The following is a 26036-nucleotide window of genomic DNA, read 5'->3' on the forward strand; positions in this document are numbered from 1 at the left end:
TTAGCTGGGAAGCATGCGGCTGGCATCTGCTTTCAAAGGCCATGTCCCAAATGTCTCTGTATGCTTCAGCTCCTCTCTCAGCTTCTGTGCATTCTTCAAAGTGTCCCTCTTGACTGTAGCAATCTCTCTTCTTCTGTCTGAGCTTATATAGTGCTCCAGTAAACTAATCAAGGCCCATGCTGAATGGGCAGGGCCACACCTCCGCAGAAACTATCCAATCAAGAGTCATCACCCACAGTTGGGTGGGGCACATCTCCATGGAAACACTCAAAGAATTACAATCTAATTAACATTGATACATTTGCCCACACAAGATTACAACAAAGATAATGGCGTTTGGGGGGGGCATAATACATTCAAACTGGCACAGGGACTGCAAAGTGGAAGAGCTAGAAGAGACATCATGGAAAAGAAAAAGTTTAGTACTGGAGGCAACAGTGCACTCATAGGTTAGAACTCAACTAGTTGCCTAGTCCTAACTTTTTGAAAACTCTTCTTCCAAAAATTCCAGCTTCCTGGAAAAGGGACAGATAGGAGAGAAACAAATGAAGGTTCACACTCTCTCCTTTGCTGTCCACTGCAGCCGTGAACTCAGAGTCTAATAATAATAATATCTCATGATGTTCAGGGTGGGAGTCAGGGAATAGGGAGGTGATGGCAGGAGGCATGCCTTGTATTTCTTCTTTCCAGTTCAAAAAAGGATGAGGGGGTCATGATATACTTGGAGAAAAACAGAATTGCAGACCCGTGAGAAAACTGCTCCCATCTTCTTGCCTGTCTCCTGTGGATACTGCCAAGGAAGGCAGGAACAGATGAGGTCATGGAAGATGGCAGAGACTGAAGCAGTCCAAAGTCAGTTCAATTCCCAACAGGGGAAAAATGTGACGTGAAGTGAGGATAAGTCAGTGAGACCCAACTCCACCTTGTAAACAGGGCTCCAGTTAAAACCAGGTACCAAATAGTTGAGGCTGGTGCCAACTGGAATGGACTGGTGGGAATGGATTCATGGTGTGTAACAATGCTCACTGCAGTCATTCTAAGGCTAACAGCTCAACCAGGAGGTGAAATGGTGTGTCTGAGATGTCTGTGTAAATGGTACCATTGATGGACAATACTGACTGAAAATAGAGATGTTGGTACAGGAGGGAGAGGGGTGGTAGGAGAGAAGAGAGGCTCTCTCTCTTGCCCACTGGATGGAGCCAAGTGATGCTCTGCAGCAGGCCTGACCAACTGACTTCTGTCAGATCTGTAGGTCGGCACCAGAAGGCAGGCTTTTTGGGCTTTTTCTCTCAAGGTCATCCAAGGTGAAACCCTCACCATTTCTGCATCTTCAAGAGGCCTCCATCTTCCCCAAAGAGAAGGAGGTTATAATCTTTGGAGGGGGAGAAGGCTAAGTGTGGCTCCCAGTTCAGATAAAAAAAATAGAAGTAAAAATACCTGAAGTCCTATGGTATGCAATCTTTTCATTGGGTTGGGACTCAAGGCTCTTCCTGGCATTGATCCTGGAGCCTGAATCCCCCAACCAAGTGCTCCATACAGACAATGTAAGTTTTTCTCTTTGAACCCAGCTCTGAAAGCTCAGCTGCCTTCATAGGGATGAAGATGGGGTGGGTATAGAGGTTCCCTGACAGAGGAGAAAGCTGGGGGGCATCCTCCTTGGAATGCCTGGTGGAAATGAGGTGGAATGAGGTGGAAATGAGGCAGGGTGGTGATGGCTCAGGCCAGAGGTGAGGACAGGAGGCAAGAAATGCAGAGGCTGAAAGTTCAGTGGACCCCCCAGCCCCTATGGAATCTTGAGGCTGAGCTTGCAAAGTGGTGAGCAGGGGCTGTGCCTCCACTTGGGAGTAGCACAAGACCAGGCCTCCTGTAGCCCCAGGCGGGAAGAAAGCCCTGTAAGTGAGAGAAGTCTACATTAGCAGCACAGAGGGCCTCAGAGAGGTTGGTGGAGCTGTTAGTGAGCAGTGCTTCATGTAGGAGAGCTGCAGATGATGCCGGCTGAGGTGAGGTGGGCTGGGGTTTGGCTGATGAGAGAGAGAGACTTGCTGGAAGCTCCACCAGAAAACTATCCACCTCCTCTTTGGGCAATTTGTCCTGCAAGTATGAGGTAGATCCAAGCTGGTATTTTGGAGGGAGCTGAGCAGGGGAAGAGATAGGTGAGGATTCCAAAGGGTAGCTCATACTCGTGAGCAATGTGTTGTGCACCAGGGAGTGTGGCACACCTGCGCTGGGCATGGTAGGGATGTGGGCACCAAACATGCCCATGGACCACGTGCCAGGAAGTGCCTTGGTCCCCGTCACATCCCGAGAGGCCATGCAAACCATGGGGCTCAGCCTTTCCTTTACATTGACTGTGGAGCTGCAGCTGAGCAGGCCTAACATGCCCACTGGCTCTGTCTTAATCATGAACAGCTCTTGCGAGTGGTTCTTCTTGACATGCTGTGTCAGGTGGTCCTTGTGGCCAAACCTCTGGGCACAGTACTGACACAGGAAGTCTTTCCAGCCTGTGTGCACCACTAGGTGCTGCTGCACATCCTTAGGAGTATAGAACTGGTGACAGTGATCACAGGAGTGCTTCTTCTCTTTGGCATTGCCTGCTACCTGGTGTGAGTGGGCCTTTAGGTGCTCTCGCAGGGCCTGAGTACTTTCAGAGGTCTGCAGGCATACCTTGCTGGCCAGGTGGCGCTGGTAGCTGAGCTTTGTATTGTAATTCTCACTGCACTCAGAACAGTGGAGGGCCTCTTTTTTGGGGTCGTGGGTCTGCAAGTGGTTCCGCAGGTGATCCTTGTGATGAAACATCTTATCACAGTACATGCACTGGTGGGGTTTCTCGGCTGAATGGGTAGCCATGTGCTTATACAGCTTGTACTTGGAGACAAAAGTCTTGCCACAGTGCAGCTGAGGGCAGCTATGTGGTCTCTGCTCTGGATGGGAGAGGCTGTGAGGCTTCAGCTTCTCCCCATTTGAGAAGGGTGTCCCAGAGATTTCACATTGGCACTTCACCTGACTCTGCGCCTCCCGCTCTGAGGCCTGGAAACTAGTTTCCAACCCACTTCCTCCTCCTGCTTTGCATCTTGAATCCATGGGGTGTGGGGCGCTGGTGAAGAATGTGGTCATGGCAAGGCTAATGACGAAGGGCCATGTTATTCAGAAAGCCTCCCCATCAGCTCTACATAGGCTCTGTGCTCTGTCACGGCCTCCAATGCAGCCTTCAGAGAACAATCTCTTCGCCACACTTGGGGCCCTGAGCTTCGGGCTGGGCTGTGCTTGGGCTCCACCAGACCCACTCAGACCCCAGGTTTGAGCCATTGTGTGGTTCATTGTCCCTCAATTACTCTTAAATTATTTCTGATCTTCACCCTTGCCTACACAATCACAGATAGAAACTTTGTGAAATGTGGCTCCTTGTCAGGCTTGGACCTAAAATCCTATGTAACACTCTCTAGGCTTAAATATCTACCTTGAAAATTTGACTTTCTACATCCAACTGCTCATGAAGCCCTGTCAATTCTGTGTGCCTGGTATTAGGCAAGACTATTTCAGTTGCAAATTACAGAACCCCAATTCAAACTAGCTTTGCAATAAAGGGATTTCATCATTTCATGCTTAGAAAAGTCTAGGGATTGAATAGACTTCAGGGTCAGATTCATATCCTCAAACAACATTGTCAGGAATCTGCTTCCCTCCCTCTCTCAGCTCTGATTCCTCTGTGCAGCCTTTACTCTTTGGCAGGATTCTTTTTATGGCGGGAAAGGTGGCCCTCAGCAGCTCTAGGCTTACTCAGTGCTTAGAGTGCATGAGCTCTGGAAAAGGAAACTTGGAGAGATTGGGTCTGAGCATTTTACCTTGTGCTATTGATTAAGTAAGTGTCCTGATACATCAATACAAATTACATTACAAAGTACAAATTCAATCAATAGAGATATGAGCTAAGTAGAAAGTAAAAGCCCTTTTAATTAGGCAGAAGGGGAGGATAGTATGCTCAACAGTATCAAATGCTGCCTAGGGGACAAGCAGGAGAAGAACTATAAAGTGTTCATTGGATATAACAACATGGAAGTCAGCAATGAATTTGACAAGCAGAGTTTTATTGGGACCATTAGCCAAGACATGGTGGGTGGTAGAATGAAAGGAAGATGAAATGAGGGGGAGTAGAAAGGGAAGGAGGTGGTAGGAGAGGAGATAGCTGACCATCTTGGAAGGCTGGTGGGAAGAAGCCAGCAGAGAGAAGCAGTTTGAAGATATAAGAGAGAGCAAACATCATAAGAGGTAAGGTATTTGAGGAACCATAGAGGTCGGCTACTTCTTCCTCTAAAACAAAAGGGAAAAAAAGATGTATATTTAAGATAGGTTTGTATTATAGTTCTGGTGGCAGAAATTTGAGATAGTCCTTCTGATGACTTTTGCTTCTTCATGAATGCAGAAGTGTGATTGCCTCAGACTGCCTGCTGAGTGATTTTGAAGGGTAGGGGGTGGCAGAATTCAGAATTTTGAGGAAAATAGAGAAGATTTTATCTATGTTACAGAGATATTGAAAATAGGAAAGTAACGCAACTAAAAAACATAGTTCTATAGTTGCCTTTCAGAGATGAAAAACCATTTGGGGTTGATGGCCATAAAGCTATACTAGATTCCTTCTGCTTTGACTATGATTTTTCTCCAGCAAAGCTCAGAGGTGGGTTGGAGGAGGTGGAGACTTGGTGTGACCAAGGGTTGGAAGGAAAATGGGACAATGGAAATTAAAGCTGTGCTCTTAATATGTGGTCTATTCTGCCTTTCTTGGACAACTTTTTCCATTTCTTGCAGTGTTATTGATAGGATGAGTATGTTAAAGTCATATTTGGTAATTTTTATTTTCTTAGAAAATCCTACATTTCATAAAGCTTGAAAGAGTTTTAGCATAGAGTTGCATATAGTATTTTGTAAAGAAAAAATCTTCCATATCTATGGTTTTAGCTCCCATTTGATGTCTTACTTTTTGTATATATTTGTTTTGTCTTTTTTCTTGGTTAGCTAAAGGTTTATTTGGGGTATATTTTTATTTTTCTTCCTCAGAGAACCAAATGTTAGATTTATTTTTCAATTCCACTATTTTGAAGAGATCTTTTAGAGTTACTAATGTCTATGTCTGTTTCTGTTTCTTGCACGAGACAATGGGTCATGAGTGAAAGTCACTCATTCTGGTATACCCAACAGCACTTTGTCCCAATGTCTTCCACAAACATGGTACTCAATTTATGAATTGACTTACGTGGGATAATTTTCTTTTAGACCCACTAAAAGAAACTAGAGATTTTATTAGAGTTGTCCTAGATTCTTTTAGTTTAGGGCTTACATGTGTGGGTTTTCCAGCCCCAATGAATCAATAGATAATTTTTATACATTTGAGTATATTGAATAGTAGGCTGTATTTATTAGGAGCCAAGTGGGATAGAGAGAGATGTCAGAAAACTCTACCTTATAATTGTATTAGAGCTGAGTTTTGACTTGTTTTCCAACTAGTGACTTGGTGGCTTTGGATGTATGTTCAATGCACAGTAATATGTGGTATGAATACAATAGAACTGAGGGATTAATTTTTCTTTCTGCAAAAATGTTTTGGTGGAGTGTTAGTGAGTGGGTAGGCTAATGGACATTTGGGCATTCTTTTATACTTTGTGGGGAGGCGAATATCATTATAATCTGTATGGAAGGCTATTTGGCAATGTTAAAAGCCTTACATCTGCACGTATCCTTTGTCACAGAAATACTGCTGCTGAGATTGTATCCTAAGGCAATAATATAGATAAGAGGTTAAGGATAGATGTACGTAGATAGTCATTGCATCATTGTTCAGAATATAAAAAAATGAAAACAATGCAAATTTCTAATAATAGTAATTTTTGTATAGATTTGATAGAGCTATACAATAGCTGGCACATTATTATGCAGGTGTTTTGTGAAAACATTATGAATACTTAATATACATGTGTATATATATTTATTTAAAAATCCAGGCATGGGTATTAGTCAAGATAGCAGCAGAATTCAGATGGCATACTCAAATTGAGTAATTTGAGCAGAGTCAAATATAGGAATTATTTAAAAGGCATGGGCAGGATATAGAGAAACAGCAAGGAATAGTGTAGTACCCGGAGCTGGTAGGAGTGTGGAGGGGAGGTGATCTTATCACTCTAGGACTGCCTGAAGGGGACAGAAGAAGGGGCTGTTAGGCAGGGAGAGCTAAGGAGGAGAGAGCCTTCTGATAGGACTTGTGACTTTTCATTGAAGGATGTAGCCTTTCCACAGCAACCCCATAGTGTGGTTGCTGGAGAAGGAATATTTTAGTCTTTTTCCCCTTTCCCACGCCTCTCTTTTCTGAGCCCAACCAAAAGTTTGGTCCTTTGATGCTGTTCAGATAAATCAGTCTCCTAAAGCACAGAGTAGGACGGAGATGATTGTGAGATCTAGAGGAGCGAACAAAATATCCAGCTCAACAGATATATACCAACTTGTTAATAATAGAGGTTATTCCCTGGTGATGGGATTATAGGTTGATATTCTTGCCTTTTTCCTTAATTGTATTTTCTAATTTTTAAAAATGAATACAGATTACTGGTATAATTTTTAAAGTGTATTTTTTCTCATAGAAATAGAAGTTTGCCTTAAATTATCTGAAAATTGTGAACTTGTTTTGCCAAAATTCAGTTATTTTGTATCTACACAGCTGAATGCCCTCATAACCATTAATTTATTTAAAAATATCCTGAGGATTTCTTAAGGATTTTTCCTAATTCTAACTGATGTTAGCATTTGGGAGAGGGGTGGAGGGTTGGCTTTATTTGGGGATATTTACTTCTCTTTGGCGAAATTCTTGGGAATTATTGTGGCATTTAAAGCCACACTATATAAAAAAGTAATCAGAGCTTCTCAGAAGAATTTTAAAACTCTCAACATAATTTTGTAATCTTGACATAAATAGGATTTAGTGGAACAGAAATTATTAAAGCATTATTCTAAAAAATAATTATTGCAGTAACATAAACAACATAAAATTTCCCATTTTAATCACTTTCAAGTACACAGTTCAGTGGTATTAACTACACTCACAATGTTGTGCTACCATCACCATCATCTGTTTCCAAAATTTTCCCATCATCCCAAACAGGAGGCCCTTTCCTCCTTCTTCCAAGCCAGCAATGTAATAACTCTCTGACCCTGCTTCTTTAGTCACGTGTCATTGTCTGACTCTTTTCTGCCTCCCTCTTCCACATTTAAGGATCCTTCTGATTACATTGGGTCCATCCTGACAATCCAAGATATCTTCTTACCTTGAGGTCCATTTTTTAGTAACCTTAATTCCTCTTTGCCATGTAACCTAACATATTCACACACTCTGGGGATTAGACCATGGACATCTTTCAAGCATATTCTGCCTACCATGGTCCACTCTCTGACCCTAACTATTCATATTTGTCCAACATGCAAAATGCATTCACCTCATCTCAAGCTCCCCAAAGGTCTCATCTCATTATAGCATCAACACAAAGCAAAAATTCTCATCTTAACCTCATTCACTTAAAAGTCCCAAATGTCATCATTTGAATCAGATATGGATGATTATTCTGCCAACCACATACATGTTACATACAGAGGAACAAAGATAAGGATGACAGTATATTTCTCATCTGGAACAACACAAGTGAGCAGTGGAGCAACACCTTTCAAGTCGTGAAAGAAAGAAATGTCTACCTAGAATTCTCTATCCAACCAAAAATCTTTTTATAAAAACAAAGGTGAAACAAAAACTTCGATAGTATCAATAGCAAAACTACACTACAAGAAATTGTTAAAGAAAGTCCTACAGGCAGGATTTAAAATGACACATGGATCTACACAAAGGAAGGAAAAGCTCCATAAATGGGTATATTTACAAATGGGTAAATACATGATTTTTTTTTCTTATTTTTAATCTCTTTAAAAGATAATTGACACTTTAAACAAAAAAACCCCATTGTATTATGGTGTTCATAACATATGTATAAGTAAAAATTGTGACAAAAATAAGATAAAAGTGAGGAGAGGGGAAATGAAAGGATAATACTGTAAAGTTCCTAATACCATACAAAAGCACATAATATCATTTGAAGGTAGACTGTGGTAACTTAAGGATGTCTACTAGAAACCCTAAAGCAACCATTAAAATGACAAAACAAATAGAAATAGCCAATAAATCTTAAAAAGAGAAAATGTAATCTTAAAAATACTAATTTAATCCAAAAGAAGACAGAAAAAGGGAAAAGAACAGATGGGATATATAGGAAAAAATAGCAACATGATATACTTACATCTGACCATGTCAATGATCACATTAAATGTAAATGTTCTGAATACGCTACTTATAAGGCATAGATGATTACATTGGATGAAAAAGCAAAGCCCAATTATATTCTTTAAATATAAAGATACAAGCAGGTAAATAGTAACAGGATGGGAAATTATATTCCACACTAATACTAATCAAATGAAAGCTGGAGTGGTTATTAATAGCAAACAAAGTAGATTTAAGAACATACTTACCAGAAATCAAGGATGTGATTTTGTAATTATAAAGGAGTCAGTTCATCAAGAAGGTATAATAATCCCAATCATTCATGCACATAAAAGAGACTCAAAGTACATGAAATAAAAACTTGATAGAACTGCAAGAACTGCAAGAAGTAGATAAGTTGAGAATTATAGTCCAAAATCTTAAAAGCTTTCTCTCAATGATTGATAGAACAGTTAGACAGAATGGAAGCAAGGATACAGAAGACTGAAACAACACTATTAACCAACTTGATCTAATTGATATTTTTAGAACACTCCAACCAGCAGCAGAATGCACATTCTTTTCACATTCACAGAGAACATTTACTAAGATAGACCATATTTTGGGGTATAGAATATGTCTCGAAAATTTAAATGAATTCATGTCATAGAAATGTATGTTCTCTGGTTACAATGGAATTAAATTAAAATTCTGTAGCAAAATATCTCTGGACAAGCCCCCAATATTTGGAACTAAAGAATACAATTCTAAATTCTAAATCACCCATGGGTCAAAGAAGATATCAAAGTGAAAATCAGAATGTATTTTGGACTGACTTAAAATGAAAATGCAACATATCCAAATTTATAGGTTACTAGAGAGGATTGTAGAAAGATGGTGAAGAAGCTCCAGAATTAAGTCTCTCCAGCAGAACAACTCTTAAACAGTCAGGAACTGTCTGAAACAACTATTTTGAAACTCAAGAGTTGAGTAGGACACCCAAGGACGAGCAGGTAGAAGAGGCTGGTAAATTATGGTAAAGACTAGTAAATTGCTCAGGAGTTACTGGTGCCCATCCCCCAATCTTGCAGCAGGCCACAGTGGGCTCTGGCCCCTGGCTAGCTTGCTGGTGACAGAAAGGGACACAAAAATCCACTGCCCCAAGATCAGGGGTGGGCATGGCTGATCGTTGTTCATGGCTCGTGATTAGTGACTTTGGATTGCTAGGGGCCAGGCTCTGAGGGTGGCCGTTGTTCCAACCTGCCCCGGACAAAAGTGGCTGAGGAGACTTAAAGATGCTATGCTTTCTTCAGGGCTGTGGAGGACAGTTCAAGGACTGCATTTGCTGGGCAGGTCAAGAAAGTACACCTTTGGGGAGCCATGGAAGAAGCTCCTGGTGCCTTTTTGATCCTCTCTCCAGTGCAGTTTGGAGCCAGTCTGCACCCCTTTCATGGGTTCCTGGCCTTGTTTTGGCTGGGAAAGACTAACACGGGAAATTCTGCTCTGATGTTCCATCCCCACCCTTCACAAGCCCCGCCTCCCAACCCCTGCTGGGAATTTTCCCTCCATGTGAAAGCATCTTGAGATGACAATGAAAGCACTGTAAGAAACTATTGAGGTGGTTACCTGCTTTAAACACTGGGAAGAGGGAGATAGGTTTCCTGGGATATAGAGGGGACATTCAAACTACTGTAAACAGGGGAATCAAAGCAATTAACAAGCAAAAACCTAGAAAAAGACACCAGCCCAGAAAACACAAGGAGAACCCTGGAATTTGCATTCACCTTGGACAGACCTTCCTGATGAGAGGGCTGGCACTATGAAAACCTCTGTCATAACAACAGCTGTTTACAAAATTACATACAAGACATCTCATGGAATAAAAGCCAGAGTTAACATTTAAAAATATTAAAATGTACAGTGTGCACAAAACAGTACAAGACAAACAACAACAACAGAAACAGGAGATGATAGTTATCAAAAGGAAGAGGCTAAAAATCCAGAAAACACCAATGAAGAAGACCAGACTGTGAGCATATGGAACAAAGACTTTAAAAAAGTGATCTCAAAAATGCTCAAAGAGGGAATCTAAACAATGTGATAAATGAATTAGATTAAACAGACATATATAGATCATTACAGCCCAAATTACCAGGATGTACATTCTTCCCTAGCACTCATGGAACATTCTCCAGGATAGATCATATACTGGGGCACAAAACAAGTCTTAATAAATTTAAAAAGATTGAAATTATTCAAAGCACACTCTCTTACCATAATGGAATGCAATTAGAAATCAGTAACCACCAAAGAACCAGAACTTTCACAAATATGTGGAGGTTAAACAACACACTCCTAAACAATCAGTGGGTCAAAGAAGAAATTGCAAGAGAAATTGGTTAAATATCTAGAGATGAATGAAAATGAGAACACAGCATATCAAAACCTATGGGATGTAGCAAAGGTGATGCCGAGAAGGAAATTTAGAGCTCTAAATGCATGTATCAAAAGGAATAAAGAGCTAAAAACCAAAGACCTAACTGAACGGAAGAGGCTAGAGAATGATCAACAAACTAACCCTAAAGCAAGTAGTAGAAAAGAAATAACAAAGATTAAATCAGAATTAAATGATCTGGAGAACAAAAACAAAAAACAACAACAAAAAACAAACTAACTAACAAAAACAATAGAGAGAATAAATAAAACCAAAAGATAGTTCTTTGAGAAGATCAACAAAATTGACAAATCCATAGCTAGACTGACAAAGTCAAAAAGAACGGAAGACCTAAATAAACAGAAATGAGAGCAGGGTAATTACTATGGATGCTGAAGAAATTAAAAACTCAGAAGAGAATATTATGAACAACTGCATGTCAACAAACTAGACATTTTAGAGGAAATAGACAATTTCCTGGAAAACATGAACAACCTTGACTGACCTGAGAAGACAAAGAAGACCTCAACAAACCTATCACAAGTAAAGAGATCCAATCAGTCATCAAAAGTCTTTGTACAAATAAAAACCCAGGGCCAGATAGCTTCACAGTGGAATTTTACCAAGCTTTCCAAAAAGAACTGACACCATTCCTGCTCAAACTCTTTCAAAAAATTGAAGAAGGAACATTACCTAACTCATTGTATGAAGCTAACATCACCCTAATTCTAAAACCAGATAATGATACTACAAGAAAGGGAAACTGCAGGCCAATCTCCCTAATGAATATACATGCAGAAATACTCAAGAAAATACTTGCAAATCAAATTCAAAGGCACATTGAAAGAATTAAATAACACGATCAAGTGGTGTTCATTCCAGGCATGCAAGGGTGGTTCAACATAAGAAATTCAGTCAATGTAATACAACACATTAACAAATCAAAAGGAAAAAAATCAAATGATCATCTCAATAGATGCTGAAAAGGCATTCAACAAAATTCAGTGTCCCTTTTTGATAAAAACATTTCAAAAGATAGGAATTGGAGGAAACTTCCTCAATATGAAAAAGGTCATATATGAAAAACCCACAGCCAGCATGGTACTCAATGGCAAGAGGCTGAAAGCCTTCCCCCTAAGATCAGGAATGAGACAAGGATACCTGCTGTCACCACTGTTATTCAACATTGTGCTAGAAGTTTTAGCCAGAGTGATTTAGCAAGATAAAAAAACAAAAGGCATCCAAATTGGAAAGGAAGAAGTAAAGCTGTCATTATTTGCAGATGATATGGTCTTATATTTGGAAATTCCTGGGAAAATGACAACAAAGCTACTTGAGCTAATGGACAAATTCAACAGAATGGCTGGATACAAGATTAATGTGTAAAAGACAGAAATGTTCCTATATACTAGTAATGGCCTAACTGAAGGGGCAATCAAGAAAAAAATTCTGTTCACAGTAGCAACTAAAAAATAAAAAAATAAAAAAATAAGTACCTTGGAATGAACTTAACCAAAGATATAAAAGACCACTACACAGAAAATCACAAAACTTTTACTAATTAGGTAGAAAGATATTCCATGTTCATGGATTGGAAGGCTAAACATTATTAAGATGTCAATTCTACCCAAACTGATCTACAGATTCAATGCAATTCCAGTCAAAATTCCAACAACCTACTTTGCAGACTTGGAAAAGCTGGTTATCAAATTTATTTGGGAGGAAAAGGGGGCTTGAATTGCCAAAAGCAGTCTAAAAAGGAAGGACAAAGTGGGAGGACTTACACTTCTTGACTTTAAAGCCTACTATAAAGCCACAGTTGTCAGAACAGCATGGTACTGACACAGAGATAGACATATTGATCAATGGAATTGAATCAGTAGTTCAGAAATAGACCCCCAGATCTATGGTCAACTGATTTTTGATAGGCCCCCAAATCCACTGAACTGGGATAAAACAGTCTCTTCAACAAATAGGGCTGGTAAAACTGGATATCCATAACCAAAAAAATGAAAGATGATCCCTACTTCACACACTATGCAAAAATAAATTCAAAGTGGATCAAAGACCTCAATATAAGAGACAGTACCGTAAAATTCCTAGAAGGTAATACAGAGAAACATCTTCAAGACCCAGTATCTGGAAGTAACTTCTTATACCTTATACCCAAAGCACAAGCAATGGGAGAAAAATAGATAAATGGGAACTCCTCAAAATCAGAAGCTTCTGTACCTCAAAGGACTTTGTCAAAAAGGTGAAGAGGCAGCCAAATCAATGGGAAAAAATATTTGGAAACCATACATCTGAAAAGAGACTGATATCCAGCATATATAAAGAAATTGTACAACTCAATGACAATAGTACAGACAGACCAATTATAAAATAGGCAAAAGATATGAAATGACATTTTTCCAAAGAGGAAATACAAATGGCTAAAATACACATGAAAAAAATGCTCGTCTTCACTTGCTGTCAGGGAAATGCAAATCAAAACCACAATGAGATATCATCTCACACCAGTATGAATGGCTGCCATTAAAAAAACAGGAAACTACAAATGCTGGAGAGGATGTGGAGAATTTGGAGCTCTTATTCATCACTGGTGGGAATGTATAATGTTACAGCCACTCTGGAAGACAGTTTGGCAGTTTCTCAGAAAACTAGATATCAAGTTACCCTATGATCCAGCAATTTCACTTCCTGGTATATACCAAGAAGATCTAAAAGTAGTGACATGAAAAGATATTTGCACACTGATGTTTATAGTGGCATTGTTCACAGTTGCCAAGAGATGGAAACAATCCAAGTGTCCTTCAACAGAGGAGTGGATAAATAAAATGTAGTATATACGTACTATAGAATACTATGCAGCAGTAAGAAGGAATGAGATCCTGAAACATATGACAACATGGTTGAACCTTGAAGACATAATGTTGAGTGAAATAAGTCAGACACAAAAGGAGGGATATTGTATATTATCACTAATATGAATTCCCTGAACAATGTAAAATCAGTGTATTATAATGTCAAATTATATAATCTAATTATATATAATTAGAGATAGACAGAAGCTAGTGAAGGGAGAATGATTACCTAATATGTATACACATGTTAATGAGGGTGAACTTAAAGGTCAGGGAATGGACAGAGGTGATGATTATTTTTTAATGGGATTATGAGAATCAGTGCTGCATTGAAGGTGAACATGATTGAAAGGGGTTGCTTAAAAGCATGTATCTGACAGATTAGCACTACAAATATAAATAAGTGCTTGCGTGATCTACTTCTAAGGTATGACACTGGTAGAAAGAGCTAACAAAGAGTGGTATATGGGAAAAAACTACTCATTGCATATTATAGACTATATTTAATAAGAATACCTTACCAGCACCACCCTAATTTAGTAGGGATAAATACTTAGGGGCCAATAAGAGCTTTGGGGTGTTTTGTGTTATGATAATTGTTTAAAATTGAGAGTGATAAGAATTGCACAACTAAAGGAAGATAATGTGGGACATTTATTGCTTATCTTGGAGAGAATATATGCTATGTGAAATTAGGAACCCCCTACTTAATAAGTAAAGACCCCAATCTTGAGGCTTGCTCTTGTGAAAGTTAGGGTGTAAAAAGGAGGCTAAACCTCCCTATAATTATGCCTAAGAAGCACCTCCAGAGAGCTTCTTTTGTTGCTGAGATGTGGCTTTTCTCTCTCTAAGCCCAACCCTGCAAATAAATCCAGTAACCTGCCTCCTATGTGTGACATGACTCCCAAGGGAGTGAATCTCCCTGGTGACATGGGACACGACTCCTAGGAATGAGCCTAACCCTGGAATTAAGGGATTGAGAAGCCTTTTAACAAAAAGGGGAAAGCAAAGGTAACAAAATATGCTTTCAGTGGTTAAGAGATTTCAAATGGAGTCAAGAGGCTGTCCTGGAGGTTACTCTTATGCAAGTTCCCACTAGATATTCCAAATGGCCACAGTATGCCAAGCCCTAATCAACAGTAGTCCTGATATACCTAGGTCCCTATCTGAGAATCTATAAAAGTATCACTCACTAAGTTTATTTTTCTGAAACTTAAATCCTACAAAGTGTTCCTATGCCAGATAAATCCCCAAACCCATAGGCAACAGCCTCTTCAAGAATATCAACCAGATGCAGCCCCCTTCCCCATGTCAACACCCCTTTTCAATATGAACAAGTTAGGGTGGTCATTGCCCAGATATCCCTGAAGAATGAGAAAGTGATTAAATGAGAGAGAGGGATAACAACAGACAAGATAGGATTTAACAAAGGATTATCAATACTGAATCTTTATATAAATATATTTTTTAGATGCTATGGTATTAGAATGGCTAGAATGAAATAACTGAAATGGTGGAACTGTAATCCATAACATTCTTTGAAATTAGCTATATAACTACTTGTTAAATTGTACTTTGAAAGTTATCACCTTTCTGTGTATATGTTATATTTCACAATAAAAAATGTGAAACAAAAATGCTCAAGGAGATTAAGGAAAATACAGAGAAAGAACTAAAGGTTATCAGGAAAACAATGAATGAGCAATATGAGAATCTTAATAAAGAGATAGACATTTTAAAAAGGAACCAAACAGAACTACTGGAGTTGAAGACCACAGTAACTGAAATGAAAAATGCCCAAGAGGGTTTCAAGAGTAGATTGGAACTGGCAGAAGAAAGAATCAGTGAACTTGAAAACAAGACAATTGAAATGAGGCAGGCTGAGGGGCAGAAAGAAGAAAGAATCACAAAAAAGCAAAAATAGCCTAAGGTACCTCTGGGACACCATCAAGCACACCAATATACACATTATAGGAGTCCCAGAGGGAGAAGAAGGAAAGAAAAGGGCAGAAGGAATATTCAAGGGAATAATGACAGAAAGCTTCCTAAATTTAGCAAAAGATGTGACGGTGCACATCTAAGAAACCCAGAGAACACCCAACAGGAAAAACTTGAACAAAAAAATGCCCCATCACATACTGATCAAACTGACAAATGTATGGGACAAGGAGAGAGTTCTGAAAGTTGCAAGCAAAAAGGAGCATGTTATGTACAAGGGAGTCCCAATTAGATTTAGTGTCACTTTCTCTTCAGAAGCTATATAGGCAAGAAGAAGGCAGTGGGTTGAAATACTTAAAAAAGCTGAAAGAAAACAATTGCCAAGCAAGACTTTCATATCCCATGAGACTGTCAAAAATGAGAGCGAGATTAAGTCATTCCAAGATAAACAAAAGCTGAGAGAGTTCATCACAACTAGGCCTGCCCTATAAGCAGTGCTCAAGGGAGTCCCTTCAGATTGAAAGGAAAGGACACTAGATAGTGATTCAAAGCAGCATAAAGAATTAAAGATCTCCAGTAAAGGTAACCTTTTAGGTAATTATAAATACCTGTACTATTATACTGCATTTTTGTTATGTAACTCCACTTCTTACTTCCTACAGTTGCTAAAATGCAAATGCATAAGAAGTAGTGATAGATCTGTGGTTTCAGTCTTACAGTAATCAAAGATACAATTGGTAACAAGTACAAAAAAAAAGGTGAGGGGATTGAACTAAGTTGTTTAATTAGTAATGGTTGTCATAATGATGAAAAAGTCTTCAGAATATAATGCTTTTGAGTTAATTTTTATATGTAAAATGTTAGTTTGGGAGGTGTAAAATGCCATGAAACCATTTTTTTTCTCCCAATGAGTCTCTTTGAATGATATTCCACAGTTTACTCTGCAGTTATCTTTTGATTATTATTAATAGAGTGTTAGCTAAGTGTTCTAGACCAACTACAGATTTCAAAATCTTTTTTTTTTCTTTCATTGTGGTATAAATAATAGTGATAAACATTTTCCAGTGTTCCCTTTGACAAAATTTGAAGACACCTGAAATTGTCTCATTATCGTCTGACTTCTCTCCTTTCATATCCTCGGCAGGCAGTGTGCATGTCACAGAATTCTAAAAGGCAAGCACATTGAGGTAGTATCTGCGCTGGCCGAGTTCCTGCAAATCCCAAGACATTTTCATCCCTCACAAAGGATGCTTTTAGGAAGAAACTCTATATTTGTTTCCTGCGAAACCATTATTAACTGTTCTTTTTCTTTGATGCAACTAACATGGCATTAAAAAAAAAAAAAAAAAGCCCTGGATACAAAACATATTTCTGGAAGAGTGTTTCAGAGTCCTAGAAATTTTTTATAGCAGAAATTCTTCATGAAATTTTTCTTTGAGGGATATTGAAAATTTAGGAGGGATTTTTTTTCAGGTTTCTCCACTCAGGTGAAAGAAGACTAGTCCAGAGATTGAGTCCTCACTCAAAGATTGTTCCATCACATTGTCCGCCACTGCATTTCAGCCCTGAGAGTGTGAAATCAACACCTTTACAATGAGATTTTGCATCCATTCTCATCTGGTCTTCCTCAATTGCCAATTGCCTCCAATTTCAGCTAAACTATATGGTGGCCGACAAAGAATCTAAAATAATTGTATATGCCACTTTTGTTGCATTTAAAGAATGCAGGCATCAAAGAGGTGTCCGAAAGTGAAACAGGGTAATGGATAGATAGAAGTCACTGGACATCACCTTTCTTTTTTCTGTACCTTATTCAATTATGTCAGTTATGACTCATGATGTGTACACATGGCTGATGTTTCTAGTTAGAGCCAATTGAGGAAGGTGGTTTGTCCCTTTCCAAGATACCTAGCTATTAAATATCTTTGCATTTCAACCCTGACTGCTATGCCCTTTGTTCAGCAGACATTCTTACATTTGTTTGGTTTGTCATTTTTCCCAGAATTGGAGTGCAAGATTATATAAGTGAAGGGCTTGCATGGTATTCATTGAATGGTTTTGCCCTTTAAAAACAATACAAATATGTTTATTAATATATTTACATGTATGTGAATAATTGTTTTGATAGTAAGCTATAAAATGCAACATAAAATTTATCAGTGAATTATATTCTGCATCTATTTTTCAAGTCATAAAATGCTGCATATATATGCCCTATTGGTATTGCTATGAAGTGATAATTAGCTTTTGTGTGTGGCTTGTGGCATTGGACTCAATGCTTGGTAATCTGATATTCATATACATTTTGTTTTCTATTTGCTTTTGGTTAGAATGAGCCCAATATTTGAAATATTCATGGTGCTTTTCTTGTGAGAGTCAAAACATACAAAAATATTTATTTTGAGTATTATCAGAATTACAGTTTACAGATACAAAGATAAAGGACCAAACTGAAATTACCTTTTATGAAAGGTCAAATTATATTTAAGGTATATTTATATCTTTTAAACATTTTGAATCTATCTTTGCCTGGGGCCTTACACATTTTCCTGTGGACTCTTGAGATATTCTTTCAATTTGTTCCTGTGGTGGATAGATCCTGGGGTGTCTCCCATGATTCCCACCCCCTGGTGTTCATGTCCTGTATAATCTCCTCCCTTTGAATTTGGGCAGTTATCTGTGGCTTGCTTCTAATCAATACCAAAAATATGGCAAAAGTGAAGTGATTTTGCAGATGTAATGTCCCAAATCAGTCAATCTTTAGTTAACCTAAAGGGAGCTTATCCTGGGTGGGCCTGACCTAATTAGATGAAAGCCTTCAAAAGAGGGACTGGGCCATTCCTGAGGTGAGAGAATCTCTCCTTTGCTGGCTTTAAATAAATAAGCTGCCACAAAGAAAGTGGCCATGTGGGAGAAGTCCATATGGCAAGAATTTGTGAGTGACATCTGGGAGCTGAGGGTGGCCTCTAGCAGGAAGCTAAAACTCTTACTCCTACAATACAAGGACGTGAATTCTGCCAACAACATGAGGGAGCTTGGAAGTAGGTATTTCCACAGTTAAGCCTCTGATGAGACTCCACCCTGGCTGACACCTGGATTTCAGCTTGGCGAGGCCTGGAAGCTAAGCTGTGCCCAAATTTCTGATGTGCAGAAATTGTGAGATAATAACTGTGCGTTGTGTCAAGCCACTAAGTTTGTGGTACTTTGTTATGCAACAATAGAAAACGAATACGGTCCCCTTGTCTCTAATCTTTTCCTTCTAATTTTTCTTTCTTGCTTCAGTTAGCATGATCTTTCTGAATGAAAATTTTGATTATTTCTCCTGTGCTTAAAATTCTTTAAGAACTTCCTATGGTTTACAAGATGAAGTTGGCTTAGGGCGGGGCAAGATGGAAGACTGGTGAGCTGTATGTTTTAGTTACTCTTCCAGGAAAGTAGGTAGAAAGCCAGGAACTGCGTGGACTGGACACCACAGAGCAATCTGACTGTGGGCATACTTCACACAACACTCATGAAAATGTGGAACTGCTGAGATCAGCAAAATCTGTAAGCTTTTGTGGCCAGGGGACCGGCACCCCTCCCTGCCAGGCTCAGTCCCGTGGGAGGAGGGGCTGTCAGCTCCGGGAAGGAGAAGGGAGAACTGCAGTGGCAGCCCTTATCGGAAACTCATTCTACTGATCCAAACTCCAACCACTGATAGACTGAGACCAGACACCAGAGAATCTGAGAGCAGCCAGCCCAGCAGAGAGGAGACAGGCATAGAAAAAAACAGCACGAAAAACTCCAAAATAAAAGCAGAGGATTTTTGGAGTTCTGGTGAACATTGAAAGGGGAAGGGCAGAGCTCAGGCCCTGAGGCCCATATGCAAATCCCGAAGAAAAGCTGATCTCTGTGGACCTTTCCTTAATGGCCCTAATTGCTTTGTCTCTTAGCATTTCAATAACCTATTAGATCTGTGAGGAGGGCCTTTTTTTTTTTAAATCCTTTCTTCTTTTTCTAAAACAATTACTCTAAGAAGCCCAATACAGAAAGCTTCAAAGACTTGCAACTTGGGCAGGTCAAGACAAGAGCAGAACTAAGAGAGCTCTGAGACAAAAGGCAATAATCCAGTGGCTGAGAAAATTCACTAAACACCACAACTTCCCAAGAAAAGGGGGGTGTCCGCTCACAGCCATCATCCTGGTGGACAGGAAACACTCCTGCCCATCGCCAGCCCCATAGCCCAGAGCTGCCCCAGACAACCCAGTGTGACAGAAGTGCTTCAAATAACAGGCACACACCACAAAACTGGGCGTGGACATTAGCCTTCCCTGCAACCTCAGTTGATAGTCCCAGAGTTTGGAAGGTGGAGCAGTGTGAATTAACAAAGCCCAATTCAGCCATCATTTCAGCAGACTGGGAATCTCCCTACACACCCCAGCAGCCCGGAACTGCCCTGGGGGGACGGCACTCACCTGTGACATAGCACAGTCATCTCTCATCAGAGGACCAGGGGGTGCAAGGCCTGGAAGAGGGACCCACTCGCAAGTCTCAGGAGCCATACGTCAATACCAAGGACTTGTGGGTCAGTGGCATAGACAAACTGTGCCAGGACAGAACTGAAGGATTAGACTATTGCAGCAGCTTTAAAACTCTAGGATCACCAGGGAGATTTGATTGTTAGAGCCACCCCTCTCCCTGACTGCCCAGAAACACGCCCCATATACAGGGCGGGCAACACCAACTACACACGCAAGCTTGGTACACCAATTGGACCCCACAAGACTCACTCCCCAACTCACCACAAAGGCAAAGCAGGGGCGAACTGGCTTGTGGAGAGCAGGTGGCTCATGGACGCCACCTGCTGGTTAGTTAGAGAAAGTGTACTCCACGAAGCTGTAGATCTGATAAATTAGAGATAAGGACTTCAATTGGTCTACACATCCTAAAAGAACCCTATCAAGTTCAGCAAATGCCAAGAGGCCAAAAACAACAGAAAATTATAAAGCATATGAAAAAACCAGACGATATGGATAACCCAAGCCCAAGCACCCAATTCAAAAGATCAGAAGAGACACAGCACCTAGAGCAGCTACTCAAAGAACTAAAGATGAACAATGAGACCATAGTACAGGATACAAAGGATATCAAGAAGACCCTAGAAGAGCATAAAGAAGACATTGCAAGACTAAATAAAAAAATAGATGATCTTATGGAAATTAAAGAAACTGTTGACCAAATTAAAAAGATTCTGGACACTCATAGTACAAGACTAGAGGAAGTTAACAATGAATCAGTGACCTGGAAGATGACAGAATGGAAAATGAAAGCATAAAAGAAAGAATGGGGAAAAAAATTGAAAAAATCAAAACAGACCTCAGGGATATGAGAGATAATATAAAATGTCCGAATATAAGACTCATTGGTGTTCCAGAAGGGGAAGAAAAGGGTAAAGGTCTAGGAAGAGTATTCAAAGAAATTGTTGGGGAAAACTTCCCAAATCTTCTAAACAACATAAATACACAAATCATAAATGCTCAGTGAACTCCAAATAGAATAAATCCAAATAAACCCACTCCGAGATATATTCTGATCACACTGTCAAACACGGAAGTGAAGGAGCAAGTTCTGAAAGCAGCAAGAGAAAAGCAATTCACCACATACAAAGGAAACAGCATAAGACTAAGTAGTGACTACTCAGCAGCCACCATGGAGGCGAGAAGGCAGTGGCACAATATATTTAAAATTCTGAGTGAGAAAAATTTCCAACCAAGAATACTTTATCCAGCAAAGCTCTCCTTCAAATTTGAGGGAGAGCTTAAATTTTTCACAGACAAACAAATGCTGAGAGAATTTGCTAACAAGAGACCTGCCCTACTGGAGTTACTAAAGGGAGTCCTACAGACAGAGAAACAAAGAAAGTACAGAGACACTTGGAGAAAGGTTCAGTACTAAAGAGATTCAGTATGGGTACAATAAAGGATATTAATAGAGAGAGGGGAAAAATATATATGACAAACATAAACCAAAGGATAAGGTGGCTGATTCAAGAAATGCCTTCACGGTTATAACGTTGAATGTAAATGGATTAAACTCCCCAATTAAAAGATATAGATTCGCAGAATGGATCAAAAAAAATGAACCATCAATATGTTGCATACAAGAGACTCATCTTAGACACAGGGACACAAAGGAATTGAAAGTGAAAGGATGGAAAAAAATATTTCATGCAAGCTACAGCCAAAAGAAAGCAGGTGTAGCAATATTAATCTCAGATAAAATAGACTTTAAATGCAGGGATGTTTTGAGAGACAAAGAAGGACACTACATACTAATAAAAGGGGCAATTCAACAAGAAGAAATAACAATCATAAATGTCTATGCACCCAATCAAGGTGCCACAAAATGCATGAAAGAAACACTGGCAAAACTAAAGGAAGCAATTGATGTTTCCACAATAATTGTGGGAGAGTTCAACACATCACTCTCTCCTATAGATAGATCAACCAGACAGAAGACCAATAAGGAAACTGAAAACCTAAACAATCTGATAAATGAATTAGATTTAACAGACATATACAGAACATTACATCCCAAATCACCAGGATACACATACTTTTTTAGTGCTCATGGAACTTTCTCCAGAATAGATCATATGCTAGGACATAAAACAAGCCTCAATAAATTTAAAAAGATTGAAATTATTCAAAGCACATTCTCTGACCACAATGGAATACAATTAGAAGTCAATAACCATCAGAGACTTAGAAAATTCACAAATACCTGGAGGTTAAACAACACACTCCTAAATAATCAGTGGGTTAAAGAAGAAATAGCAAGAGAAATTGCTAAATATATAGAGACAAATGAAAATGAGAACACAACATACCAAAACCTATGGGATGCAGCAAAAGCAGTGCTGAGGGGGAAATTTATAGCACTAAACACATATATTAAAAAGGAAGAAAGAGCCAAAATCAAAGAACTAATGGATCAACTGAAGAAGCTAGAAAATGAACAGCAAACCAATCCTAAACCAACTAGAAGAAAAGAAATAACAAGGATTAAAGCAGAAATAAATGACAGAGAGAACAAAAAAACAATAGAGAGGATAAATATCACCAAAAGTTGGTTCTTTGAGAAGATCAACAAGATTGACAAGCCCCTAGCTAGACTGACAAAATCAAAAAGAGAGAAGACCCATATAAACAAAATAATGAATGAAAAAGGTGACATAACTGCAGATCCTGAAGAAATCAAAAAAAATTATAAGAGGATACTATGAACAACTGTATGGCAACAGACTGGATAATGTAGAGGAAATGGACAATTTCCTGTAAACATATGAACAACCTAGACTGACCAGAGAAGAAATAGAAGACGTCAATCAACCCATCACAAGCAAAGAGATCCAATCAGTCATGAAAAATCTTCCCACAAATAAATGCCCAGGGCCAGATGGCTTCACAGGGGAATTCTACCAAACTTTCCAGAGAGAACTGACACCAATCTTACTCAAACTCTTTCAAAACATTGAAGAAAATGGAACACTATCTAACTCATTTTATGAAGCTAACATCAATCTAATACCAAAACCAGGCAAAGATGCTACAAAAAAGGAAAACTACCGGCCAATCTCCCTAATGAATATAAATGCAAAAATCCTCAACAAAATACTTGCAAGTCGAATCCAAAGACACATTAAAAAAATCATACACCATGACCAAGTGGGGTTCATTCCAGGCATGCAAGGATGGTTCAACATAAGAAAATCAATCAATGCATTAGAACACATTAAAAATTCGAAAGGGAAAAATGAAATGATCATCTCAATAGATGCTGAAAAAGCATTTGAGAAAATCCAACATCCGTTTTTGATAAAAACACTTTAAAAGGTAGGAATTGAAGGAAACTTTCTCAATATGATAAAGAGCATATATGAAAAACCCACAGCCAGCATAGTACTCAATGGTGAGAGACTGAAAGCCTTCCTTCTAAGATCAGGAACAAGACAAGGATGCCCCCTGTCACCACTGTTATTCAAGATTGTGCTGGTAGTGCTAGCCAGGGCAATCCGGCAAGACAAAGAAATAAAAGGCATCCAAATTGGAAAAGAAGAAGTAAAACTGTCATTGTTTGCAGATGATATGATCTTATATCTGGAAAACCCTGAGAAATCGACGATACAGCTACTAGAGCTAATAAACAAATTTAGCAAAGTAGCGGGATACAAGATTAATGCACATAGGTCAGTAATGTTTCTATATGCTAGAAATGAACAAACTGAAGAGACACTCAAGAAAAAGATACCATTTTCAGTAGCAACTAAAAAAATCAAGTACCTAGGAATAAACTTAACGAAAGATGTAAAAGACCTATACAAAGAAAACTACATAACTCTACTAAAAGAAATAGAAGGGGACCTTAAAAGATGGAAAAATATTCCATGTTCCTGGATAGGAAGGCTAAATGTCATTAAGACGTCAATTCTACCGAAACTCATCTACAGAGTCAATGCAATCCCAATCAAAAATTCCAACAACCTACTTTACAGACTTGGAAAAGCTAGTTATCAAATTTATTTGGAAAGGGAAGATGCCTCAAATTGCTAAAGACACTCTAAAAAAGAAAAACATAGTGGGAGGACTTACACTCCCTGACTTTGAAGCTTATTATAAAGCCACAGTAGTCAAAACAGCATGGTACTGGCACAAAGATAGACATATAGATCAATGGAATCGAATTGAGAATTCAGAGATAGACCCTCAGATCTATGGCCGACTGATCTTTGATAAGGCCCCCAAAGTCACTGAACTGAGTCATAATGGTCTTTCCAACAAATGGGGCTGGGAGAATTGGATATCCATATCCAAAAGAATGAAAGAGGACCCCTACCTCACACCCTACACAAAAATTAACTCAAAATGGACCAAAGATCTCAATATAAAAGAAAGTACCATAAAACTCCTAGAAGATAATGTAGGAAAACATCTTCAAGACCTTGTATTAGGAGGCCACTTCCTAGACTTTACACCCAAAGCACAAGCAACAAAAGAAAAAATAGATAAATGGGAACTCCTCAAGCTTAGAAGTTTCTGCACCTCAAAGGAATTTCTCAAAAAGATAAAGAGGCAGCCACCTCAATGGGAAAAAAGTTTTGGAAACCATGTATCTGACAGAAGTCTGATATCTTGTGTATATAAAGAAATCCTACAACTCAATGACAATAGTACAGACAGCCCAATTATAAAATGGGCAAAAGATATGAAAAGACAGTTCTCTGAAGAGGAAATACAAATGGCCAAGAAACACATGAAAAAATGTTCAGCTTCAGTAGCTATTAGAGAGATGCGAATTAAGACCACAATGAGATACCATCTAACACCGATTAGAATGGCTGCCATTAAACAAATAGGAAACTACAAATGCTGGAGGGGATGTGGAGAAATTGGAACTCTTATTCATTGTTGGTGGGACTGTATAATGGTTCAGCCACTCTGGAAGTCAGTCTGGCAGTTTCTTAGAAAACTAGATATAGAGTTACCATTCGATCCAGCGATTGCACTTCTCAGTATATACCCGGAAGATTGGAAAGCAGTGACACGAACAGATATCTGCACGCCAATGTTCATAGCAGCATTATTCACAATTGCTAAGAGATGGAAACAACCGAAATGTCCTTCAGCAGATGATTGGATAAATAAAATGTGGTATATACACACAATGGAATACTACACGGCAGTAAGAAGGAACGATCTCGTGAAACTTATGACAACATGGATGAACCTTGAAGACATAGTGCTGAGTGAAATAAGCCAGGCAGAAAAAGAGAAATATTATATGCTACCACTAATGTGAACTTTGAAAAATGTAAAACAAATGGTTTATAACGTAGAATGTAGGGGAACTAGCAATAGAGAGCAATTAAGGAAGGGGGAACAATAATCCAAGAAGAACAGATAAGCTATTTAATGTTCTGGGGATGCCCAGGAATGACTATGGTCTGTTAATTTCTGATGGATATAGTAGGAACAAGTTCACAGAAATGTTGCTATATTAGGTAACTTTTGGGGTAAAGTAGGAACATGTTGAAAGTAAAGCAGTTATCTTAGGTTAGTTGTCTTTTTCTTACTCCCTTGTTATGGTCTCTTTGAAATGTTCTTTTATTGTATATTTTTTTTGTTTTGTTTTGTTTTTTTGAATTTTTTTTTTCATACAGTTGATTAAAAAAAAAAAAGGGTTAAAAAGAAAAAAAAAAAACAAGGAGAAAAATATGTAGAGCCCCCTTGAGGAGCTTGTGGAGAATGCAGGGGTATTGGCCTACCCCACCTCGATGGTTGCTAACATGACCACAGACATAGGGGACTGGTGGTTTGATGGGTTGAGCCCTCTACCATAGGATTTACCCTTGGGAAGACGGTTACTGCAAAGGAGAGGCTAGGCCTCCCTATAATTGTGCCTAAGAGCCTCCTCCCGAATGCCTCTTTGTTGCTCAGATGTGGCCCTCTCTCTCTAGCTAAGCCAACTTGAAAGG

At 39.0% G+C, this 26036-nt stretch overlaps 1 pseudogene; it reads right to left on the minus strand.

Annotated features, from left to right (window-relative positions):
• Nucleotides 1-1578: 1578 nt before the first annotated feature.
• Nucleotides 1579-3114, minus strand: LOC119533000 (annotated as a pseudogene).
• Nucleotides 3115-26036: the final 22922 nt, after the last annotated feature.

Source organism: Choloepus didactylus, chromosome 4 (assembly GCF_015220235.1).
Source record: "Choloepus didactylus isolate mChoDid1 chromosome 4, mChoDid1.pri, whole genome shotgun sequence".
Taxonomy (NCBI): Eukaryota; Metazoa; Chordata; class Mammalia; order Pilosa; family Megalonychidae; genus Choloepus; species Choloepus didactylus.